Here is a 23,351-nt window from a genome sequence, read left to right as displayed (position 1 = left end):
CTCATTCAACATTTGCTTGGCCTGTAGACCAAAACATACAAACGCACCAAAGACAACAACAACAACATTCCCCACCATTGCCTCGAACCATCCATGGTGGACCAGGCACAGACTTTGTCTGAGGGTCAGCTGGTTGTTCCAAAGCGAGGCACGGGCTCTGACGTTTCTTGCTCGAATTGCCCTCGCATCTTCTGCGCACCAACGGCAGAAAATGTCAAATCCCACACTGTCCAAAAAGCAATCGTCCAAAAAATTTTAAATGGAGCTGGAAAAGTCCTTAGATATATCCTAGGCCAACACTCACGTGTAAACATGAAAAGACTGTGGGCAGGAGTGGTGAGGTGGGCTGTCCAAAATCACACATCTAACGTGTGGCCAACTGCTGCACTCCTGTGTGCGCCCCAAAAGCCAATGATAGGACGGCAGCACTCTAAAACGCCTGAAAATCCCTGAAATACAGAGAGAGAAAGAGAGTCTCGGTCTCTGTAAGCCAGGGGCTTGGTTCTGGCCAAAGTGGCTGGCTGTGGGACCCTAACAGAATCAATTAACCTCTCCACAACGCCACTTCCAAAATCAGAGACCTGCCACGAAGCATGTTAAATAAAAACACTCTGCAGAGTCCTTCTCCTCAAGTAGCAACAGGCTTGGGACGCAAAGCCGGTGCTTTAAAGCCTGCCACTGAAAACCTGTGCAGGAGGAGGAAACATTTCTGGGCTCACCTAAAATAATCTGGCGAAGAGGTCTGAGGTTGCTGCCTCCGAGGCTGTACAAAGCTCATAATTTAACCTTTTGTATCACCCTAGTCCTACAGGGCCAGGATGCACAGATCAGCGTGGTAGGGTTGCTTCCCGGAAATCTCTGGATTATTGATCCTCATCAGGCCTAATCTTGTCACCGGACTCACGACAGACGTGGCATCTGATGATTTTCTAAATCGGTTCACGCAGCAGATTTGGATTGTTAATAAAATACGCTTATTTATGTATGCATGTTCTCATTTGTATTTCATTAGTAAATTTCACTAGTAAAATTTCACATGCTCCTATGGAGCATGCTTGAGAAGTTCAACAACGTTGGGATATTCCTTAGCCCTTCCCTAACCCCAAATTCTCAAATTTCAGGATATTGAAAACTCCCGGACCTTATCAGTCATAAAACTAAACTCCAAATTTCATTTTGCTGCTGTCAGATTTCTTCAAGTTCATATAATTTTCTCAGCGCCCCCCTGCTCTGAACAGAATTAGCAAAGAGACAAAGATTTGCTGTGTGAGCTGACACCAGGGAATTGCATGATCTCGTTCTGTCTTCACTAAATAAATATTCTACCTCTTTCTGTTGTGGCCGTAGCATTCCATCCAGTGTCCTAATTTCTTCACTTGGTGCTTCTGCTCAAATTTCTCCTCTGTTCAATTAAGATGTTGGTTTTCTCTTCCATTGTACATGCTATGGCTTTTCCCAAAGCTCGGCTATACTTTCCATTTGTTAGAACTTTATAATATGGGTCAGGCCCGGCAAAGTCAATACCAACTAACTTATTGTGAGCATATCTAACTAGATTCTCCTAGCTGACAAATCAGAGCGAGCAAGTCTGGCAGACCCCGACGCCTCAGGGATCCCAGCCACTGTGCTTTATTCTCGAAAAGAGCCGGACCTGTGAGTTCATCTCTTTCATATCTGCCCTTTTGTTACAAACCTTGGGTCCCTGGAGTCGGCTATTTAAAATAGAACTGATCTTTGGGGATTCTTGTCTTTCATACACACTTGAAAAGCTATTCATCCAATCCTGAGTTAAAAGACTCTAAAACTGTATTAACAAATCAGTCTCCCTGCAATTCCCCCCAAAGTTGAGTTCGTCTCCAAACAACCTCTTGAGAAAAAGCAATCACTTCCACCTCTCCACTAAGTCTGAGCCTCAACTCCCCAAACCGTGATTCTACCCTTCACCCAAAGAAACTTGAAGTCGGCAGGGCAATCAACCAACAGACCCAGGGTCTCAGGTCTGGAGCATGGAATCAGACAGGCCGTCTCGGAACGAGGCGGGGGATCCAAAGCCACAATTTTCAATACAAATCGAGAATACACGGGACTTGTAGTACCCCTTGTTAGCGTGGACAGCAACGTATCCATTTGGAAGGTCCTTTCCACAAACGCAGGGAATAAATCTTGCCTTCGGAGTTCCATTACTGCCCTGAGTTAACCCTCTGGGCGGAAGCATGGAAACTCCACCGTGTGACTTTCTACAGGGCTAACCACCAGCACGTTCAGAAAACATCACCAAGGGCAAAACAACATGGATGCATTTCTTTTTATTAAAAAAAATTTTTTTTTAATATTTAGTTTTGAGAGAGACACACAAAACGTGAGTGGGGAGGGGTACAGAGAGAAGGAGACACAGAATCTGAAACAGGCTCCAGACTCTGAGCAAGAGGTCAGCACAGAGCCTGACGCGGGGCTCGAACTCATGGACCGCGAGATCATGACCTGAGCCGAAGTTGGACGCTTAACCGACGGAGCCACCCAGGCGCCCCAACATAGATGCATTTTATAGTTAGCTTAAGATTTAGTAGATTGTTTTCTTCCCAGAGCCTAAGATGAGAAGAAAGTAAATACACGTGAGTACACACACACACACACACACACACACACACCCTGATCAAGCAGTTCTTTGAGAAACTACTTAGGAAATGCACAAACGCACATCTGACAATCACTAAACACATCCACTGAGGAAATGCATAGAATAAAGAACTTCACATTAGACTGGTCTTAAAAGGAGCACATCCCCAAAGGGGGCTGTCGGGAGTTATGGAAGCTCCTTGGTCCTCGAGAGACCTTTGAGGACAACCAGAGGCCGTGCTCTCTAGAGCGTCGGCAGTGTAGACCCAGTGAGAGGAAGCAATAAACCAGATGCCTGCAGGAAAACTCTTCTCAACAGGAGTTTCTTGGTGGGTAAGTACTTTCAACGTCTAGAATGGAAACCACTCCAGCCCTCCCATCACTGGGGAGGAATTTCATCAACGTCCCAGACAGAACTTGGTGCAGAGCAAACCCTACGTGTACCAAGCCTTCCCCACCGTCTCGGCTGATTGCTGAGACCGAGACCGGTGTTTCACGTGGGTGATACTCTCCCTTTCACTTCTCAGCCTCCCTCAATTTAAACTACCTCTAGCTATTGTCCCCATCAGTAGATTTCTACGTGTCAAATCCGGTCTCCCGAAGTTTGGCTCAGGAATCACGTTCGCTGTAGATCAGACTTACTTTCAATTATTAACTAGTCACAGGGAAGGGAAAGGCAGTATTTATGAAAGATGCTTTATCTTCAAATTCTGGAAACACTTCCCTCCACTCCAGGCCACCACAGGGATCGTTTGCCACATTCAAGGGTCAAACATGAAAAGGCAGTGGTGGGAAGGAGGGGCGTGGGCTTGCTCCCTGTCCGGCCAGCCCGCCAGACCACAGACAGGAAGGACTCAGATGAAGGCACCCCATTTAAAGGAACTTTGTTCTGTTTGCGCTTTGTCTAAATCCCAGAGTGGGAGATGCCCCACAATAAGCTACTTGAACCCTTTTTCTCTACAAGTCTCCAGCTGAAATACAGTATGTGGGAGTTCTTTCAATAGCAGTTATGCAGGCCTTTTCAGAAACGAGATTTGAATGCCTCGTGGTTACCGACGGGGAGTGGAACGGCTCCACAACAGACCTGAAAGCCAGTGGCAGCCCCGCCAGCCTCACCCCTCCTACGCTCTGGCCAGGCCTTCTGGGGGTTTCTCAGCGAGCAGCCCTGTTTCCACCTTTCCGCCAGGAGCCCCGGCCTTGAGAGAACTGACCCTCCTCCCTGTTCACTGCTGTTATTTGCACTGCGGTTTATCTATTCGAAGCCAGGGCAATAAGAACGAACTCAGCTAAACTAAATTGGTCCTTTGTTTGCCATTACCATAAAAACTTTATGTAGGAACTAATAAAACCATGCTTTACGTGCACAGTTGCACGGGCTTACACAGGCAATAATATCCAGCCAGTTATAGCCATAAATTCAGTTATAGACACTTAGGAATAAATATTTTATCTTTCCCAATGTTTGCGTTTATTGGAGGGAAGGTGTGAACACAGAAGCGTATGGCTGATCTGAGGCTGCTAAGGGCCCTTACGTCTCCCCGGATGCCTCTGCTCGCGACAGGGAAAGTCCTTTCAGAAGGTTCTGGATAATCTTCCCGATTCTTTAGCCTCTTAAGAGTGGAGTATTAATCATACCGCCAGTCTCAGTAAGTGGAAAGCTTTTTACAAAGTTTTTAAAGGGGCGCCTGGGTGGCTCAGTCAGTTAAGCCTCTGGCTTCGGCTCAGGTCATGATCTCACGGTTCATGATTTCAAGCCCCACGTCGGGCTCTGTGCTGACAGCTCAGAGCCTGGAGCCCGCTTCGGATTCTGTGTCTCCGTCTCTCTCTGCCCCTCCCCGACTCATGATCTGTCTCTATCAAAAATAAATATTTTTAAAAAATTAAAAAACATCTAAAGAAAAAGGTAAAATTAAATATTTAACTCAGTGTATCCAAAATATTATCATTTCAACATGTATCCAATCTGAAAAGACCTTACTCATGAGATATTTTATATTCTCTTTTCATATACTATGTCCTGAAGATCTAATGTGTATTTTACTTAGACCACAATTCAATTCAGAGTAACCATATCCCAAACGTATATCACATATAGCCAATGGCTACCATATTGGATAGAGATGTAGAGATCTAGAGAATCCTCCACTAGTCAAAGAAAAGAACTTCAGAGATATCTCGTTATTGATGTGATCGCTTTATACCCAGCGGGCACCCCTCCCCCAGGTTATAATTATGAATCTAGATACTGTCAACTCAGAAGACATTAAAATCACATGCAATTTTTACAGTCCATTTTTTTCCTGTTTATAACTCATAATAACATAGGCAAAGTTTATAAACTAGGTAAAAAGGATATATCCAGGACAGCCAAAAAAAAATCTATGTCAAGAGTGATGAGGAGTAAGTTAGAAACTGTTACCAATCTGACCCTCTGCCAGCCTTCAGAGTCTCTGAAGCCTCTTCTTTAAAAGTAAATTTTTTTTTTATTTTTTTTAACGTTTATTTATTTTTGAGACAGAGAGAGACAGAGCATGAACGGGGGAGGATCAGAGAGAGGGAGACACAGAATCCGAAACAGGCTCCAGGCTCCGAGCTGTCGGCACAGAGCCCGACGCGGGGCTCGAACCCACGAACCGTGAGATCGTGACGTGAGCCGCCCAGGCACCCCTAAAAGTAACTTTTACTGGGGAGCCTGGGCGGCTCAGTCAGTTGAGCGTCCGACTTCGGCTCACGTCACGATCTCACGGTTCGTGGGTTCGAGCCCCGCGTCGGGCTCTGTGCCGACAGCTCGGAGCCTGGAGCCTGTTTCGGGTTCTGTGTCTCCCTCTCTCTCTGCCCCTAACCCACTCACGCTCTCTCTCTCTCTCTGTCTCTCAAAATAAACACTAAAAAAAATTTTTTTTTAAACTTTTATTGAAAAATAAACACTAAAAACATTTTTTAAAAAACTTCTGTATTGGGGCACCTGGGTGGCTTGGTTGGTTAAGCGTACGACTTCGGCTCAGGTCATGATCTCACGGTCCGTGAGTTCGAGCCCCGCGTCGGGCTCTGTGCTGACTGCTCAGAGCCTGGAGCCTGTTTCAGATTCTGTGTCTCCCTCTCTCTCTGCTCCTCCCCGTTCATGCTCTGTCTCTCTCTGTCTCAAAAATAAATAAACATTAGAAAAAAAAAAAAACTTCTGTATTGAAAAATTTCTGTACTGAAGTGCAGTTGATACACAACGTTCCATCAGTTCTACGGGTACGACATAGTGACTCCACACGGCTATACGGTACACGAGGCTCACAAACGTAGCTGCTGCCCGCCCACCCACCACACAGCACCATTACAATACCATTGACTATATTCTCCGTGCTGTGCCTTTTATTCTCGCGACTTATTGATTCATACCTCCCGGTCCCCTTCACCCACTCTGCCCATCCCTCTACCCCTGCTTGCCCTCTGGCAATCATCAGTTTGTCCTCTGTACTTATGGGTCTGTTTCCGTTTGTTTCCATTCTACATAGAAGCGAAATCCTATGGTATTTGTCTTTCTCTGATTTATGTTCCTTAGCATCATACCCTCTAGCTCCATCCATGTCGTCACAAATGGCAAGATCTCATTCTTTTTTAACGCTTACTTATTTTTGAGAGAGAACAAGAGTGAGCACAAGAGGGGGTGGGGCAGAGAGAGAGGGAGACACAGCATCCAGGCAGGCTCTAGGCTCTGAGCTGTCGGCACAGAGCCTGACATGGGGCTCGAACCCACAACCTATGAGATCGTGACCTGAGCCGGAGTAAGACACATAATCGACTGGGCCACCCAGGTGCCCCAAGATCTCATTCTTTTTTATGGCTGAGTATAGACACCACATCTTCTTTATCCATTTATCTATCAATGGACACTTGGGCTGCTTCTGTATCTTGGCTACTGTAACTAAGCTGCAATAAACATAGAGGTGCATGTATCTTTTATAATCAGCATTTTCATTCCCTGTAGCCTCTTAAGTACAGATGCTTTGGAAAACAAGAAGCCAATTTTTTTCCATTTAACTTTTTTTTGCAAAGAAGCAAACAATCTCAAAATGATCTTTTTTTTTTTTTGCAAAGAAGCAAACAATCTCAAAATGATCTTTTTTTTTTTTTTGCAAAGAAGCATTGCAAACTTTCAAACAATGTATCTTCTATTACTTTTCTACCATCCCTCTGTTTCTTTAGATACCAAAGACGACATTCAGATGAGGCATTTTGAAGTGAGGGATTACACCAAAAGGTCAGTATCGTAGCTCTGCCTCTTTAAAGTAAGCTTTGGTGAATTATTCAGTTTCGCTGCGACTAAACGCTGCCATCTGAAAATTCATCCCAATAATCTAAGTCTGCGTGTGTCTCGCAAGTGTCGGGCATATTTTTTACTTGATGTGTTATAACACTTAATAATGCATATTGACGCACATTAAGCAAGTCGCTCTGCAAGGCAGAGACTAGAATTGCTGAATACACCCTTTACTGAGCTAACCAAAGCACTGCACGCATAGAAATGCTTAATTATCCCACGTGTTGCTGCTGTGGACTCATAAATTGCATAAAAGGGCTGAGATAAGGACTCCCAGTAAATGCAAAGGTATTTTTTTAAATCTGTTTCTGGATTCGTAACAGTGTGTTGTCTCAAGATAAAACAATCTCAAAATGATCTTTTTCGTCTGCAAGGACAAAGGAAAAACTTCTTGGCAGTAAGTCAGATTGACAACAGGGGAATTTGAGAATGATCTCAAAGCTTCTGATCCGTTTTTGTGTTTCAAATCAAATAAAGCAGGGTCAACCATGTATAAAATACAAAGTTCCTTACCCCCATCCCTTCCACCTCACGTGTGAAAATATTTTCTATAGGATGAGAGTGGGCTTGGATTCCAGAGAATCTAGCCTTGGCTTTCAAGTGAACAAAAAGAATAGAAGTGTTTTTATCTAAAGGTTTAGAACAAGCCACTAAGAAGACAACTAACTAATAATATGACTGTTAAAAGATCTTCAGAAACAGACACAAAGCCATGAATTGCAGCCTAATCCTGGTCTGAACCCTGTACCAGAGGGGAAACAATGTTATAAAGGACTTTATTGGGTCAACTGAAAGTATTTTGAGGTAAAGACTCATGATGTATGCATCTTACTCTCAAGGACTCAGAAAAAAATAGCGAACAATAATTAACTTGGATACGGGGAAGATGGGTGTCCTTTGCACTATTTTTATTCTTGCAAATTTTCTGTGCATTAAGTCATTTTTTAAAGATTTCGAATTCCCTGAAGAGTGAAGAAACATGGTGGGGAAAAACTTCTGAGTCAAATTTTCCTTGGAGGAAATTATACTGGGCCATCCCTTGTCCTCTCTACCTACTTTTCCCAGCAAGCCTCTGAACTTCGCTGTCCAAGATGCCACGTGATGACCGGGCGCACATCTGCCAATGGGCCAGCCTCTCTTCAACCCAGCCCTGCTCTCCTCCGAGCCGCAGTCCTCCTTCGTGGCTTCTCCACGGAAAGAAGCGTGGGCTGTGAGTGCCGGGTCTCAGTGTCAGCCCAGGTGTCTGTCTCCTGCCCTGACTTCCACGGGGAGAGATTCAGGAGGAGCCTCCGTCAATGGTTAAAGCAATCCTCACAATGGCTCCGAGAGCTCATGGACACAGACACAGGCTCCCTGGACCTTGGCTGCCTGCACCTGCCTCCACCGGCACCTAGGATTATGGAGGGTCGAGGTACTGCCTGGGTCACAGAGTAAAAGAGCTGGAGTGTGAAGGCATTTTTACTGCCCTCCCCCTGCCCCCTCAGGACTGCCCGCTTCCTTTGAAACAACCTAATCCTTCAGTTTAATACCAAAGCAGTGTGGAACCTTAGAGGTCAGCAAATCCACCCTCTCTCCTGAGTCAGGGTACTTTTCAGGGTACTTGTCCTTCAGCGCCTTCTTGGAATTCTCCAGAGACGGGCAGCTCCCTACTTTACAAAGCAGTACGTCCCGCTATTGGATAGCTCCAGTAGAAAGTTCTCCTCTGCAGTCAGCTAGACCTGCTTCCCTAAAATGGAAGAATCTGAGAGCAAAGATCTTGTCTTCTTCACTGAGCCTCCTCTATATGCCTTGACATCAGGCACATGAGAAATAGCTTGGAAATGAACAAATCAATTAATGGACAGTCTACATCTTGGCTCCTATATTCTCTCCCCAGGAGCAGTAAAAGTCACGCCCACCGTCTCTTCCAAAATACAACATCTCAAACATTTAAAGACACCTTCATGTTCCCTCTTCTTCTTTTGTCCAATCTCGCCAATTCCCATGGCCCTGCCTCACACTGCACAATTTCTAAAACGTGTCTAGTTACAGTCATTGGCCTTCTTTCACTCATTCACAGCTCATCCGTTCATTCATTGCCAGAAGCATTTGTCTTTTAAAAAAAAAGAAAGGAAAATAGGGGGGCCTGGGTGGCTCAGTCGGTTGAGCATCTGACTTGGGCTCAGGTCATGATCTCGCAGTTTGTGAGTTCGAGCCCCGTGTTGGGCTCTGTGCTGACAGCTCAGAGCCTGGAGCCTGCTTCAGATTCTGTGTCTCGCTCTCTCTCTCTGCCCCTCCCCTGCTCATGCTCTGTCTCCCTATGTCTCAAAAATAAATAAAACATTTTAAAAAATTTTAAAAAAGGAAAATATAAAAAAAATAATAAAATGGAAATAACCATGTGAAAACAGTGTCTAGAGGAGAGATCTAAGGTGACCAAAAAAAATTCACACAATTCTTATGATTCATTTTAAAACTTGATTCTCATGTTCCTGGTGCAAAATTGAATGGGGAACCATTATGAGTTTCATAAGTCCTTATTAAGAGGATGAAACAGACCAATTTCTCAGGAGAGATAAGGTTATTCACTGGATCAAGGACAGATGTCTTGTGTAGGGCGTTGTAAACCCTGGGAAATTGAGCTGTGTAATGGATAGTCATTGTCTGCACCCCCCAAAAAAACCAAAAAACAAAAAACCAGCAAATGTTGAAGCCAAATGAGAATAGTTGCTTCTTATAATAATTTTCTGATGAACGCTTGAAAGCAGAAGATCAAGACACAATTGCGAGTGGATGGATGGTTATAACAAATGTTGAGTTGGGGCACCTGGGTGGCTCCATCGGTTAAGTGTCTGACTTCGGCTCAGGTCATGATCTCACCGTTCATGAGTTCGAGCCCCGTGTAGGGCTCTGTGCTGACAGCTCGGAGCCTGGAGCCTGCTTCGGAGTCTGTGTCTCCCTCTCTCTGCTCCTCCCCCACTGACTCTCTGTCTCTCTCTCTCAAAATAAATAAATAAACATGTTTAAAAATTAAAAAAAAACAAACAAAAAACATTGAGCTGATTTGCTCCAAACGTGTAAATATCTTCTTCCATGTTTTAACCTTACTCCAGGATATAACTCAGAATAGCTGGATAATTTGCTACTTGTGTTTTAAATTATTGACCCTTAACCTAATCACTCTTCTGGGATTTGGAGCACTGAAGAGAACAATTGAGATCACACTCTCTTGTGCGAGTCAGAAGTACACCGATCCTATACTGTTGATTAAGTGGCCTCATAAATTTTGAAGACTAGATAAATAACAGGTAAAATTAGCCTTTTGTTATAAAAATAAGGATTCTATTCAAAGGTGTAACAACCTTGCTGCAAAACAGGAAGAGGTCACAGAAGTACCTACCCACGAGGCCAGGGTTTTCTGCAGGACTTAGGTTTGGGAGGGCACACTGTCATTGTGGCTAATATTGACATTAATCCTGCTAGGTAGAAACTGTTCCCACTGTTTACAGATTCAGGAGCAGAAGCCGAGGCTCAGAGAAGCTTGCCAAAAATCACAGAGCTAGAAGTAGCCACGGGAGAGTCGACGTGTCAAGCCTTCTGGCTCCAAATTTTAAACTCTGCCCATTGTATCACCTGGCCTCCCCGAGCCACACTGTGCTGAGTACAAACAAAGTCATGGAATGTAAATATAACGAGGTCATCATGACGTCTGAGGAGTTCATCACGCTGCCCTCAGAGGAAAGTCAGGTCAAGCGTGGTGTGCCGGTAGAGACTGAAAAACCAGCTTTCCAGGAAAAAACACCCGGAGTTGTAGCATTGCCAATTTCCAAGCTGTAAATACTCCCACCATGACCAGGGTATGGGTTTCAGTACATCACAGGGTCCAGAGCCCTTGTTCAGGCAACAGCATCCAAGAAAGTCCACTTGGCGCCTGGCTCACTCCTCGGCGAAGAGCAAAGTTCTGTATTTTCCTCGCACTGTGTCCTATCCACCACCAAACTTATCTTTGAAGCTTATTTCATAATTTGGGCTGTTTTTACAAAACGAAAGGAAAGAAAAGAGTGGACTATCTGTGGGTCAAGTCAAGTAAATCAAGAGCCTAGAAAATCCCACCCTGGGAAACCAGAGCATCCTTAAAACTCCCCAACAGTGACCTACCTTCAGCATATACGTGTGCCCAGATCTACCTGAGTTTGAACCTTGTGTTACATTTTGACTGCTCAATGCTGGAACCAAACTCAATCGGTTTCCTTTCTTTTAGGCCCATAATAGTTCAGATATTAGTAAATTAAACACAACAACAACAAACTTTGTTCAAGACTTAGTAGGGACGAAATGGATGCTTCCTTCTTTTTTTCAAATTTTATTATCTTTTATTTTTTTAATTTATTTATCCAAACTAGTTAACATGTAGTATAATAATGGTTTCAGGAGTAGAATTTGGTGATTCATCACCTACATACAACACCCAGTGCTCATCCCAACGAGTGCCCTCCTTAATGCCCAACACCCATTTAGCCCATCCCCCCCCCCACCCAACACCCCTCCAACAACCCTCAGTTTGTCCTCTGTATCTAAGAGTCTCTTATGGTTTTTGCCTCCCTCTCTGTTTTTATCTTATTTTTCATTCCTTTCGTCTACATTCATCTGTTTTGTTTCTTAAATTCCACATATGCATAAAATCATATGGTATTTTCTCTCTCTGACTTATTTTGCTTAACATAATACATTCTAGTTCCATCCACGCTGCTGCAAATGTCAAGATTTCATTCTTTTTGATTGCCAGGGAATACTCCATTGTGTATGTATCTTCTTTATCCATTCATCTTCTTTATCCATTCATCTGTTCAATGGACATTTGGGCTCTTTCCATACTTTGGCCACTGTCGATAGCACTGCTATAAACATTGGGGTGCATATGACCTTCTGAATGAGCATTTTTGTATATTGTGGATAAATCCCTAGTAGTGCAATTGCTGGGTCCTAGGGTAGTTCTATTTTTAATTTTTTGAGGAATCTTCCTATTAGCAATTTCACCTACTAAGAAAGTATTTTTTATGCTTTTAAAATATTTTAAAAGCATTTCTGGTAAAAATATGATAAGTTACATGCATGCATTTATTAGTGCTGCTCTTTCCTGAAATCCTAATGAAACAACAATACACGGCTTTTAGGAAGCGTCAACTCACAAGGCCACAGAGGATGGGAGAAGAAGCAGACGCAACACAATTCTAGAAGCTGGAACCAAGACGGGCAAGCAGCAACTAACTTAGCAGATCCCAGAAAGGTGAGTCTCAAGATAAAAATTAGCATAGCTGCAAACGACCCAGTTCATACTTTAAAATCTCCCAAAAGGCTTAAAACTTGAAGGCGCCAGATACACTGGGTGGAGCTAAGCCAAAGGGGATTGGCTGAGATTTGGTTTAGGAAGGACTTAGAGCTCCAGATCTCTTCCTCTGGTCTAGGTGACTGCACCTCCCCATCCTGGGAGTCTAGAGGCTTATTCTGCAACAGGATAACACCTAGGGTCTCCAGACTAGAACCCACCAGGCACCGCTAGGAGTAGGGGACCAAAAAAGGAGCAATTAAGTTGAACACTGAATTTGAGACCTCTCTTGTCTTCTTCCTCTCAGCTCCAATTCACAACAGGCTAGAAGAGTCTTTCCTGGGGATCTGCATAACCCCAAAGAAAAGAACTAAAGAAATTTTTAAAAATGGATATTTCAGGTCACTCTACAGGTAAGACAGCACTCAACAATCTCTTCCCATGCTCCTCTGTCTTGCTATTTTTGCTTTACTCAAAAATATGATCTGTTAGCCAAGGATCATCAAATATTTGAAGGAAGAATCTAATACAAAACAGGGGGACTATCTCGAGGAGAGATATGCAGGGAAAATAAAACTAAAACAGAACAGAACACAGCCCACTATCAATATTCTCAGAGCAATGAATGAAAATGCCACATACATAAAACAAGAATGGAATTAAAGTATTTAAAGAAAAGTAAATTTGGAAAAGAACAATTAACAACAACAAAAAGAAGTTCTCAGAAATTAAAAACATGATAGAGAAATGAAAACCTTAATAAAATAGTTCAAAGATGAAACTGAAGAAATCTGCCAGAAAATGCACGGAAAATAAAAATGTTTGGCAAATAGGAAAGTAAAAAAAATTAAAAAAAAAAACAAAACAGAACATATGGCTAAATAATAGGAGTTCCAGAAAGGATAAACAAAGAAAATGGAAGAGAAGACAAAGAAATAAAGAAAATCCCTTGGGATAGGCCAACATGAAGACTGAAAGACTCATGAAGTGCTAGAAAAATGGATAACATTAGATCTACTCCAAAATACATTCCTGGGAAATTCCACAGCATGAGGGATCAAGGGACAGAGACAGAGATGAGGAATGTTTCATGTAAATGACCAAGTTTCAGACTTTTCCACATGGACACTGGAAGCTAAAAAGTCACTAAAGAAGTACCTTTAAAATTCTAAGGGATGATGATTTCCAACCTAGAACGCTTATCCAGACAAAAAGTATTAATCAAGCATCAAGAAAGAATAGAGATGCTTCAGATCCAAAGTATCAAAAATTTACCCCAGTTGCACGCTTAAAGAGAAAGTAACTGGGGGGCACCTGGGTGGCTCAGTTGGCTAAGCGTCCAACTCTTGGTTTTGGCTCAGGTCATGATCTCACAGTTCGCGGGTTTGAGCCCCACATCAGGCTCCATGCTGACAGTATGGAGCCTGCTTGAGATTCTCTCTCCCTCTGCCCCTCCCCCACTTGTGTGCGCTCTCTCTCTCTGTCTCAAAATAAATAAATAAATTCAAAATAATAATAAGAGAAAGTAACTAGGATTACATGGCTCAGTTGCAAATAGCTTTTACACAGTCACAGCAATACCTTTAGATATTCTTTATGTAGTCATAATAACACCAGATATTAACTGAACCAAAATTATGGCCAATTATTAGAACAATGGGAAAATAGGTAAGCGTATGTAGCGGGGAGTGGAGAGTGGGTCACGGCGAAAGAGAATTATATCTTCATGTTCCTCAATGGTCCGGCAAGAGGTCAGTAATTCTCAAACTTGTCAGGAACCCTTTACAATCTTAAAGGGGCGTCTGGGTGGCTCAGCAGGTTAAGTGTCCAGCTCTTGGTTTCAGCTCATGTCATGATCTCATGGTTCATAAGTTCAAGCCCCATGTCAGGCTCTGTACTGACAGTGGGGAGCCTGCTTGGAATTCTCTCTCTCCCTCTCTCTCTCTGATCCTCCCCCACTCTGTCTCTCTCAAAATAAATAAATAAACTTTAAAAAAATACAATCTTAAAATTACTAAGGACACCAAAGAGTTTTTCCTTTATTGTACAATATTTCCGTTTCTCAATTTGCTTAGTTTACCGGGTCTTTACCACTAACTCAACTCCAAACTCTCCTCTGTGTTCTGTAACTCTGCTCTCAAAGTGTTCTAAAATATTAGCTATCTGATCATTACATCTTATTCAAGAATTCTTTCCCAGATCCTCCTGATCTGTGCCTCCCTCTTACATCTATTGATATTTGCCATTTTGGAAATTAAACTAAAACTTAAAATACATATATTTATTTTAGAACGAGAAGCCCATTAAATGTTTAACATAAATAATATATTTTATGAGATACATTTCTTCTCCCAAATAAAAAATTTATGCAAAGATTGACATTGTTTTACATTTTCACAAATCTTTTTTATGCCTGGCATATGTTGTTTTAGTTATGTGGCTTGTATTGTTTCCACTGAATATATGGAGAAAAATCTGTCCTCGGACAGATATGTAGTTGGTAAATGGAGCACTATTTCAATAGCCTTTTCAGATAATTGTGGACGTTCCTCTTTGATACTATACTAAAACTTGACAAGTGGTAGTTTCTTAAAGGTTCATTGAAATAAGCAATCAGAAACTACATTAATAAATGTTTAGTATCCTGTTATAATAAAATCCATTAGGCGACCATGCGTGTTGAATGGATACTAGGTTATAAAATTTTCTAACAGTGCCTAGGTCATTGGAAAATACTGGTTTCCTGAGTCATACATATCTTCCAGATGTTTTGATATATTCCATTACACAATGGCAAAAAAAATCACGTTTGTTGACATCACCATTAATTCTATCAGGAAGTCTTTAAGTCACGGATAGACGAATGGCTAAAGAAGATGTGGCACGCATGCGCGCGCGCACACACACACACACACACACACACACACACACACACTGGAATACTACTCAACCATAAAGAAGAATGAGATCTTGCATTTGCAACAACATGGATGGACCTGGGGGGGATTATGCTAAGTGAAATAAGTCGGATACAGAAAGGCAAGTATCATATGATTTCACTTATATGTAGAATCTAAAAACCAAACAGACAAAAGCAGAAACAGACCCATAAATACAGAGAACAAATTGACGATTACTGGGGTGGAGACGGGCACAGTGGGTGAAGGGGGTCGGGGGGAGGGACAGGCTTCCAGTTATGGAATGAAAAGTTCATGACATGGAAGAAACAGCACAGGAATACGGTCAATGGTATTGTGACATTGTATGGTGACAGATGGCAGGTATACTTCACATACAGGAATACCGAACATTGAGGGTCACTAAGTTGTACACTTGCAACTAATGTAACACTGAGTGTCAATTAAATGTCAATAAGAAAAAAAAGTCCTTAAGCATTGGGAAGCTTTCAGGCTCATGGTGGCAGAATCAAGTTTTCCAAAAACTTCTATTGCTTCACCAAGGACATTCTTAAGTGGAAATGTACTTTTAAAAATTTCTGAATAGGTGATGATGGAGAATATAATGACTAGTATAGTTTGGTGCCACTGTCTCAATTCAGCAAACATGCCAGAAGTTTCACCCATCAGGGCGAATGTCAATACAGTAAGAAAGGCAGATGATGTCTGACTATTGTATAAAAATAGTTTTGAGGGACACTTGGGTGGTTCAGTCAGTTAAGCGTTCGACTTCGGCTCAGGTCATGATCTCACAGTTTGTGGGTTCGAGCCCCGCATCGGGCTCTGTGCTGACCGCTCAGAGCCTGAAGCCTGCTTCAGATTCTGTGTCTCCCTCTCACTCTGCCCCTCCCCCACTCACGCTCTGTCTCTCTCTCAAAAATAAATAAGCATCAAACAAAATTTTTAAATAGTTTTGATCTCATGGACCCAGTGGAAGGGTCTTGGAGACTCAGATGGTCCATGGAGTACACTTTGAGAATTGCTGTAATAGGTGATCTAAAACTAAATAAATCAAGTAGCAGCAACAGAAGAATGGCACGATGTGGAGATAAATGTTAATGAACTCTGGAAAGCAGGAAACACCCACTGCATTCCCAGCAGAATGGTATCTTTCACATCAAGTCTTGCCAAATGATTTAACTCGTTAACTGATGTGTGTGTGCAACTTTGATTTAAAAACTGATAAAAGATGAAAACTTTTCAAAAATTTAAACATTCTAAGTAACTTAAGCCTCCTTCCAAAACACAATTTACTGCTTTGAATACTCAGGAGACTAGAAGACTCCTTCCAAAGGATAAACATGGTTATGTACAATGAGCTTGAAATGTAATTTCATTTTTAATGTGGATAGAGTACGAGCTATAGCTCCTTGTCAGCTGATTCTAGTAATAAAGATAGATAAATATAACTCAATCCAGTTCCACCAGAAGAGTCATGTGCTCATGTGAACATGTGTTCACGAAGATGAGCTTTTCTGAGAGTGGACACAGTGTGAACTCTTGAATTCTTAAGCACTAGATAAAAGGAAATGGAACTTCCTTCCTCCTTCCAAGAGGAAATATGATATCCCTCGGAGTAAGCTTTCTTACTGCCTACGAGCCTGATCTACAGGGTGGCTCTCCCAGTCCCCAGGGCCACTTGTCTCTCCAGTCACTGCTGCAGAGTCCCCTCACAAGAGACAGGCATACAGGTGAGCATACTTCAAACCCCACAGTGGCTTTTCCGCAGACAGGCTCAAGGTTCATTCGAGGTTCACTCAGGTTCAATCAAAGCCATCGATCGGATATCTTCCCTTCTGGAATATACAGACTCAGAGCAACATTCCCAGTAGAAATAGAATTCTAAACAAACTGGAGATGAAGGTCAGATTCATTTCCATGAAGAAGGGGTATGGAAGGAGAACGGGTAACCCTTTCCCTCGTGAAGTACACGTGAGGGCCACGTTTCTGTGATGACTGAGAACCACGTCTCTCTGGGGAAGGCAGGAGACACATGTGGGAGGAACGGGGTCCATCATGGCGAAGATGCACTGGGCCAGGTTAAGCAACATGGCCGCTGTCTTGGCAATTGTTGAGCATGGCAACAAATGCTAACAGCGTCCTAAGTGCACGGAAAGAGAAAGAAAAAAGAGCAAATCTGGGCAAATCAAGACTGCAGTATGCCTCTGACCAGGCATTTAAGCAGCCATCTTGTCCTCAGTCATTTAAAGTACGTGATTCTGGATAGTCACCTTAGCTGCATTTTTCAAGGAACAGTATGTTTCAGTTTGAACTACTTTCTATTTTTTCCTACTCTGTACGTAGTATTGATCCGGGGGCACCTGGGCGGCTCAGTCTGTTAAGAATCCGACTCGGTTTTGGCTCAAGTTGTGATCTCATGGTTTGTGGCTCCTGCCTGCTTGGGATCTTCTGTCCTCCTCTCTCTCTGTCCCTCCCCCCCCACACACACACACATTCTCTCTCTCTCTCTCAGAAGTAAAATAAAACATTAAAAAAAGTATTGATCCAGAACGAAAGTTACTGTGCAAATCTTCTTAGAAAGTGGTTTTTTAATACTACCACACACAAAAAACCACTAAAAGGGTCATAACATGGACCTTTCTCCCGTAAGATTAATTCTCACCAAACAGTGAACGGGAACTTTATGAGCCAGAACACCTCAGTCACAAAATGCTCCTGGAAACACCTCCAGGCTCACAGAGGTGGGCACCAAAGAATCGCCAGGACGAGAGGAAACAGACCTGCTGTTCAGTGTCTCAAGGGGATCCGTGGGACCACAGGACCTTTTAACCCAAGGTTTCAAAATGGCCTCCTCTGGCCTCAAAAATATTAGTACCTACTATGCCAAAGTTGGCAACTGCAGCCTAGAACCCTTAACATTTCCTGGGTGGAATAGCCAGAAGTGGAATCCAAGAGGATGAGGGAGGTAACTAGACTTGGACAGAGTCTCTGACGCCTTCCCATTCCACCCACCCTGCAAGGGTCCAAACCAATGCCCGGTTACACTCTGGGCAGGTGGCAGGGCAGCCCGCTAATATCACACATACAAAGGAAGCAGGGAGATACTTTTAACGGCGGAATCAAGAGTTAGACTCGATAACACAGCCTCTACTTCAACCCATAACACAATACTTGCTATTTATTTCTGGACTACGACTCGTACAAACAGTCCATTGAACTCGTCGCTCTGTAAGGAACCAATATTAAAATGCACTTTTCCAGATACCCGGATGGAAGGCCTATCTGGCTTCCACCCCATGTTCCCACAGCCCGGCGTCTGGCTTGTGCCCAGGCGCTGACCCCAGGTGGACCCACATCACACAGCCATGCTCCGGAAGATCCCAGAAGGGACAAACTAAGCTCTACTCATCCTCTCTTCCCAGCCCCTGACACCTGAGATATTGTGGGCGTCTCAGAACACTGAATGAATGAAAACCCTGGCTTGGGATATTCCTCAACTGAACTGCTTTTCTCCTCCCAGGATCAGAGGGTGCCGTTTGTTGTAGGTTAAGCTAATGAGGTCATTCATCGTTTACGTTATCAATGGATGGCTTTAAAAAGGCGCTTGTTTAAAGGAGGAAACAATGCTAATACGGGGCTGGAAGCCGGGTCAGTGGGATCCCGATGATGCCTGCAAGGTTTATGGACAGGGCGGGGGGAGGGGGCAAGATTTTTCTGCATTGTGGGTGGTCAGAGTCCGGTTCTCCTCCATGGCTGCCAAACCCAGCTGGGCAGCAAGAGCCCCCCTGAGCCCACAGCCCAGGAGGCTGGGTTATCCAGATCAGAGTTCCTGCCCACCACCACCACCATGGGAATCACTCTGTGCCATTCCTTCAAGGCCACCACTGGATGCCCTCCCTGCCCCAACACACGCACACACACACACACACACACACACGCAAGTAAAGGGGAGATGATCAGAACAGCCCATCATTCCTCACTGACTTTCTACACCAGGACAGAGCCCGAAGACCCAGGTTCCAGAAGAACCAGTTGTGTACCTGTGTCCTGCTTCTCTTCCTTGTGCGGCTTCATTGGTCTCTGCCTCCGACACACAAGGCAGCCTCGTCTCCCACTCCCAGACTCACGACCACAGATGTCTCTGAACCGGAGGGCCCATCAGCTGACCACCCACGCAGTGGTCACCCGACACAGACCAGGGGTCAGCCCCAACCATCCTATTCCTTGTCCCCCAATCCACCCATTCTCAAGGCGGCCTCGGGCCTTAATCTAAGTATCTGCGGAATCTGTCACCCCTCACCCAAGCCCTCTGCCCCACCAGACCAGCAGCATGGCCCCCACTATCCGCCCGAGTCCCGTCTGCATAGGGTTTCTCCCGTCTACCACCACCGAGGGATGAAACCCACGCTCTGCTCGTTCGCCATGCTTCACATCACCCTCTGCATCCTCACCGGCTCCCGGCACCTCACTCCGCGACATCACCGGGCCTTCACGGATCTGCCCCTCCTGCCTTCTTTAACGCTCCCCCCCCCCCCCCCCCCGATCGCCTTCCTCACACTGCCTGGCAGGTGTGTATAATTCGCGGTGCTCCGAGGCACAAGTGTCCCAGAGAGTTTAAGTGCTGGCTCCTAATAGGCTGAGTGTGCTTACGACCGAAGTGCATTCAGTGGATGATTTTTAGATAGGCATTATGCTAGCAACGCATCTACCTTATTAAACATTTAACGACTAGTTACTGTAATTAATACATTTACACCAATTAACCCCCAAATGCTGCACTGGTTTGTTTTCCACTTTGCCTGTTATATCGTTGGAAGTTAGCAGGCATTTAGAAGAAGTCGAAGGTTTGCAACGTTTCAATAAGTGACTTTCGCGTTAATTGCTCTACTTCCGTTCCCACTGCCTTTCCTGCCAAATCTTTTGCATAAACTGCTAACAACGGATGGAGTCGACGGATTTTCATTGCAAGTCCTTTTATTTCCTGTGCCCACCCATTCTCACAGATGCAAATAAATTCTGATTAAAAAAAAGATAGAGGGGTAGGATGGGGGCGGGGGAGAGGTATGAATGATTTACAAGATAAATAATTAGGTGTTAGAACTCTCTAGAGGTGACTGCATAATCTACAAGAAAAAAGGAAGTGGGGCATCTGGGTGGCTCAGTAGGCTAAGCATCTGACTCTTGATTTCGGCTCAGGTCACGATCTCGTGGTTTGTGAGTTTGAGCCCTGAGTCTGTGCTGCTGACCGCGTAGAGCCTGCTTGGGATTCTCTCTCTGTGCCTCTCTCCAGCTCGTGTGCATGTGTTCCCAATCTCTCTCTCTCCCAAAATAAATAAACGTAAAAAAGTAAAATAAAAAAGGAAGAGAAAGAGAAAATGTGTGAGTGTGTGAGGTGAGGGAAGTGAAGACTATGAACAATGTAAGTGAATATGAGAAATCATTAAGGCTCAGACTTGCTGAATATTTACAGTCAGAGAAGCCAGAACTTCCTTGTTGTTTACTGTGACCATAAAACTTACATTGTGAACCTGTAGAAATGCCATCTACTAAACTTAATTCTAACACATAACTGAGTAAATGCTCAGTAAAACATTCACTGACTTTTTTGAATTCCAGAAAGGGGGGGACTCCTCTGTGCAGGTGGTGTCTATTTCCATGAACTCGCACCTCCGTTTCTCTGCCATTGTGTGATGTGCTGACCTCACAGGACCGTTACGAAGCTCCAGGGAACGAATACGCACAAAGCACTAAGCGCTGTGCCCCGGCAAGCGGTAGCGATAATTATTATTTTTATTACAACGAAACCAAGCTGACGAAATTCACACACGGCTCCCCAAGTCGAGAGACGTGCGCTGGAGACAAAACCAGATTAAGATGAGCAGGCCATAAGGGAGAGGGTACAGGAAAAGCTCGGGGTGTCTGCTCACAGGCTGACGAAGCAGAGGGCAGAAGGGGCCCTCAGGATTCCCCCCACCGTGGGTGGAGAAACCGCCCGGCTCACCACCTAAGTCGTAGAAGTGGATGTGGAATTAAGAGGGTTACTTCTCTCCACGGTCTTCCCAAAGCCAATGCCATTTCCAGGGCTGAAGGGCTTTCTGAGAGATTCACCCCCCAGCACACATTCAGGAACGACTCAGCGGACCACCCTCTGGGTTAGCGCGTGGTCTGCAGCCTCGCTCGAGAACAGAGGAGCTTCTAGACCACACTCCCTGGAGGACAGCACATCCCGCTCCTTTTTTCCAGAAAGCATCAGCCACCACCATCCACCTCTTCTCCTCCTTACTGTGGACAAGAACTTTCATTTCTCTGCTCCCTGTCCCTCTCACCTCCTAACGGACTCAACGAAGTGGCTGTTGCTTTTTAAATTTGTTTAACGTTTATTTATTTTTGAGACAGAGAGACAGAGGCATGAGCGGGGGAGGGTCAGAGACAGACAGGGTGACACAGAATCCGAAGCAGGCTCCAGGCTCCAAGCCGTCAGCACAGAGCCCGATGCGGGGCTCGAACCCACAAACCATGAGATCACGACCTGAGCCGAAGTCGAACACTTGCCTAACTGATGGAGACACCCAGGCGCCCCAACGGCCGCAGCTTCTAAATGGCCAGACTCCTCAACTATGACTGTGCGGGTTTTCTGAGCTGTGTTTGGGGGGAGCGGGCCACCTCCCCCAATAGTAGCGGTCAATCCCCCAAAGCACCTGCATTCTATCAAAAAGGCTATTCGAGTAAGAAAGGATTGTCTCTCCTTACAGGAAAACAAAACAAGGCAGTTTCCAACAAAACCTGCAATACACGTAAGGCATGCCTCAGCCTCAGGATTCACTGATTCCACAACCATTGCTCAGGGGTGACAGCACGTTCCGGGGTAGATACGTCACCTTTCAGGGTGTTGTGCGGGAAGGTGGAGAACCACACTCTACAAGTAGTCCCTGTGTGTTGGGTTCTGAAGGATCTCTCAGTATGGAATCTCATTCTGCAACTCGTGCGTGCGTGCGTGCGTGTGTGTGTGTGTGTGTGTAAAATTTCATTTAAATCCAGTGTTCAGAACTCAAAAATATATTTCAGGATGAACAAAGTTAATCCTCAAAACAACGTTAAGGAAACGGATGCTATGGATGGATGTTGACCTTCTGTGTGGTCACGACACTACTCAGGTAACTGAGCAGGTGAGTCACAGTTTGCACACAAATCTGGGGGCCCCTTCCACGAGGACAGAACGGAGTTCTGTTGTCACTGAAAATCTGTTCGGGCAACAAGGTCCTTTCGAAAGGATATGTGTTAGGATGCTGAGTTTAAACATAGTTATATGTTACCCTGTTAAATTAAGGCCACATTATTGGGGCGCCTGGGTGGCTCAGTCAGTTAAGCATCCGACTACGGCTCAGGTCATGATCTCATGGTTCATGAGTTCCAGCCCCGCATCGGGCTCTGTGCTGACAGCTCAGAGCCTGGAGCCTGCTTTGGATTCTGTGTCTCCCTCTCTCTCTCTGCCCCTCCCCTGCTCCTGCTCTGTCTCTCAAAAATAAATAAATGTTAAAAAAAATTTTTTTGTAAACATATTATTGACAAGGAAATGGCCCGGTTTTCTTTCATTAATCATAGGGAATTACTGTAATTTATGATCAGATTTGAAATATTAGTCGTGTCTACCTCTTAGGTAAGCCAAAGCACGTCTCACTAGATGGCAGTATTGTTTACACGGCCTTTTTGGTTTGGGGTTTTGGGGTGGGGGGGCAGTTATCGGCCCAACTTTCTCAAGCTTTGTCCCCACCGCCCAGTGAGAAGAGGTAACATGGCCTTTGTTTCTCTATGATCGTGCCGAGCAATACAACACGAGACCCAACTTGGAAATCCCAGCGACACAGAACTGCTCAAAAGCAGCGTGAGTGCCACAGGCGTCCCTCCCCAGGAAGGCTGCGTGTCTGAGCAATCTGAGGAAATGGCTCCCCCTCCCCAGCAGCGTGGTGAGGGGCAGGGGCAAGCGTGAGGGAAACGGTGTTTGAATCCCTGCTCCAGCATTTCCCAGCTGTGTGACCCTGGGCAGGTCACTTGACGTTTCCGGGCCTTGATCTGTCATCTGTAATTCACAGGGGCAAACCTTCCCATCCTGCTTTCACGGGCATCTCTGAGGTCTGTGGTTTTGTGGGGTTTTTTTTGGGGGGGGGGGGGGTTGTGGGTCTTTTTGTTTTGTTTTGTTTTG

At 44.5% G+C, this 23,351-nt stretch overlaps 1 protein-coding gene across 2 annotated transcripts in view; it reads right to left on the bottom strand.

Moving 5' to 3' along the window:
• Nucleotides 1-23,351, bottom strand: part of KIF26B (kinesin family member 26B) — a 469,574-nt gene that overhangs the window by 265,518 nt on the left and 180,705 nt on the right. The window lies entirely within an intron of this gene.

This window comes from Acinonyx jubatus, chromosome E4 (assembly GCF_027475565.1).
Source record: "Acinonyx jubatus isolate Ajub_Pintada_27869175 chromosome E4, VMU_Ajub_asm_v1.0, whole genome shotgun sequence".
In the NCBI taxonomy this organism is placed as follows: Eukaryota; Metazoa; Chordata; class Mammalia; order Carnivora; family Felidae; genus Acinonyx; species Acinonyx jubatus.
The sequence above is the reverse complement of the archived record's forward strand: the minus strand, read 5'-3'. Positions and strand labels throughout refer to the sequence as shown.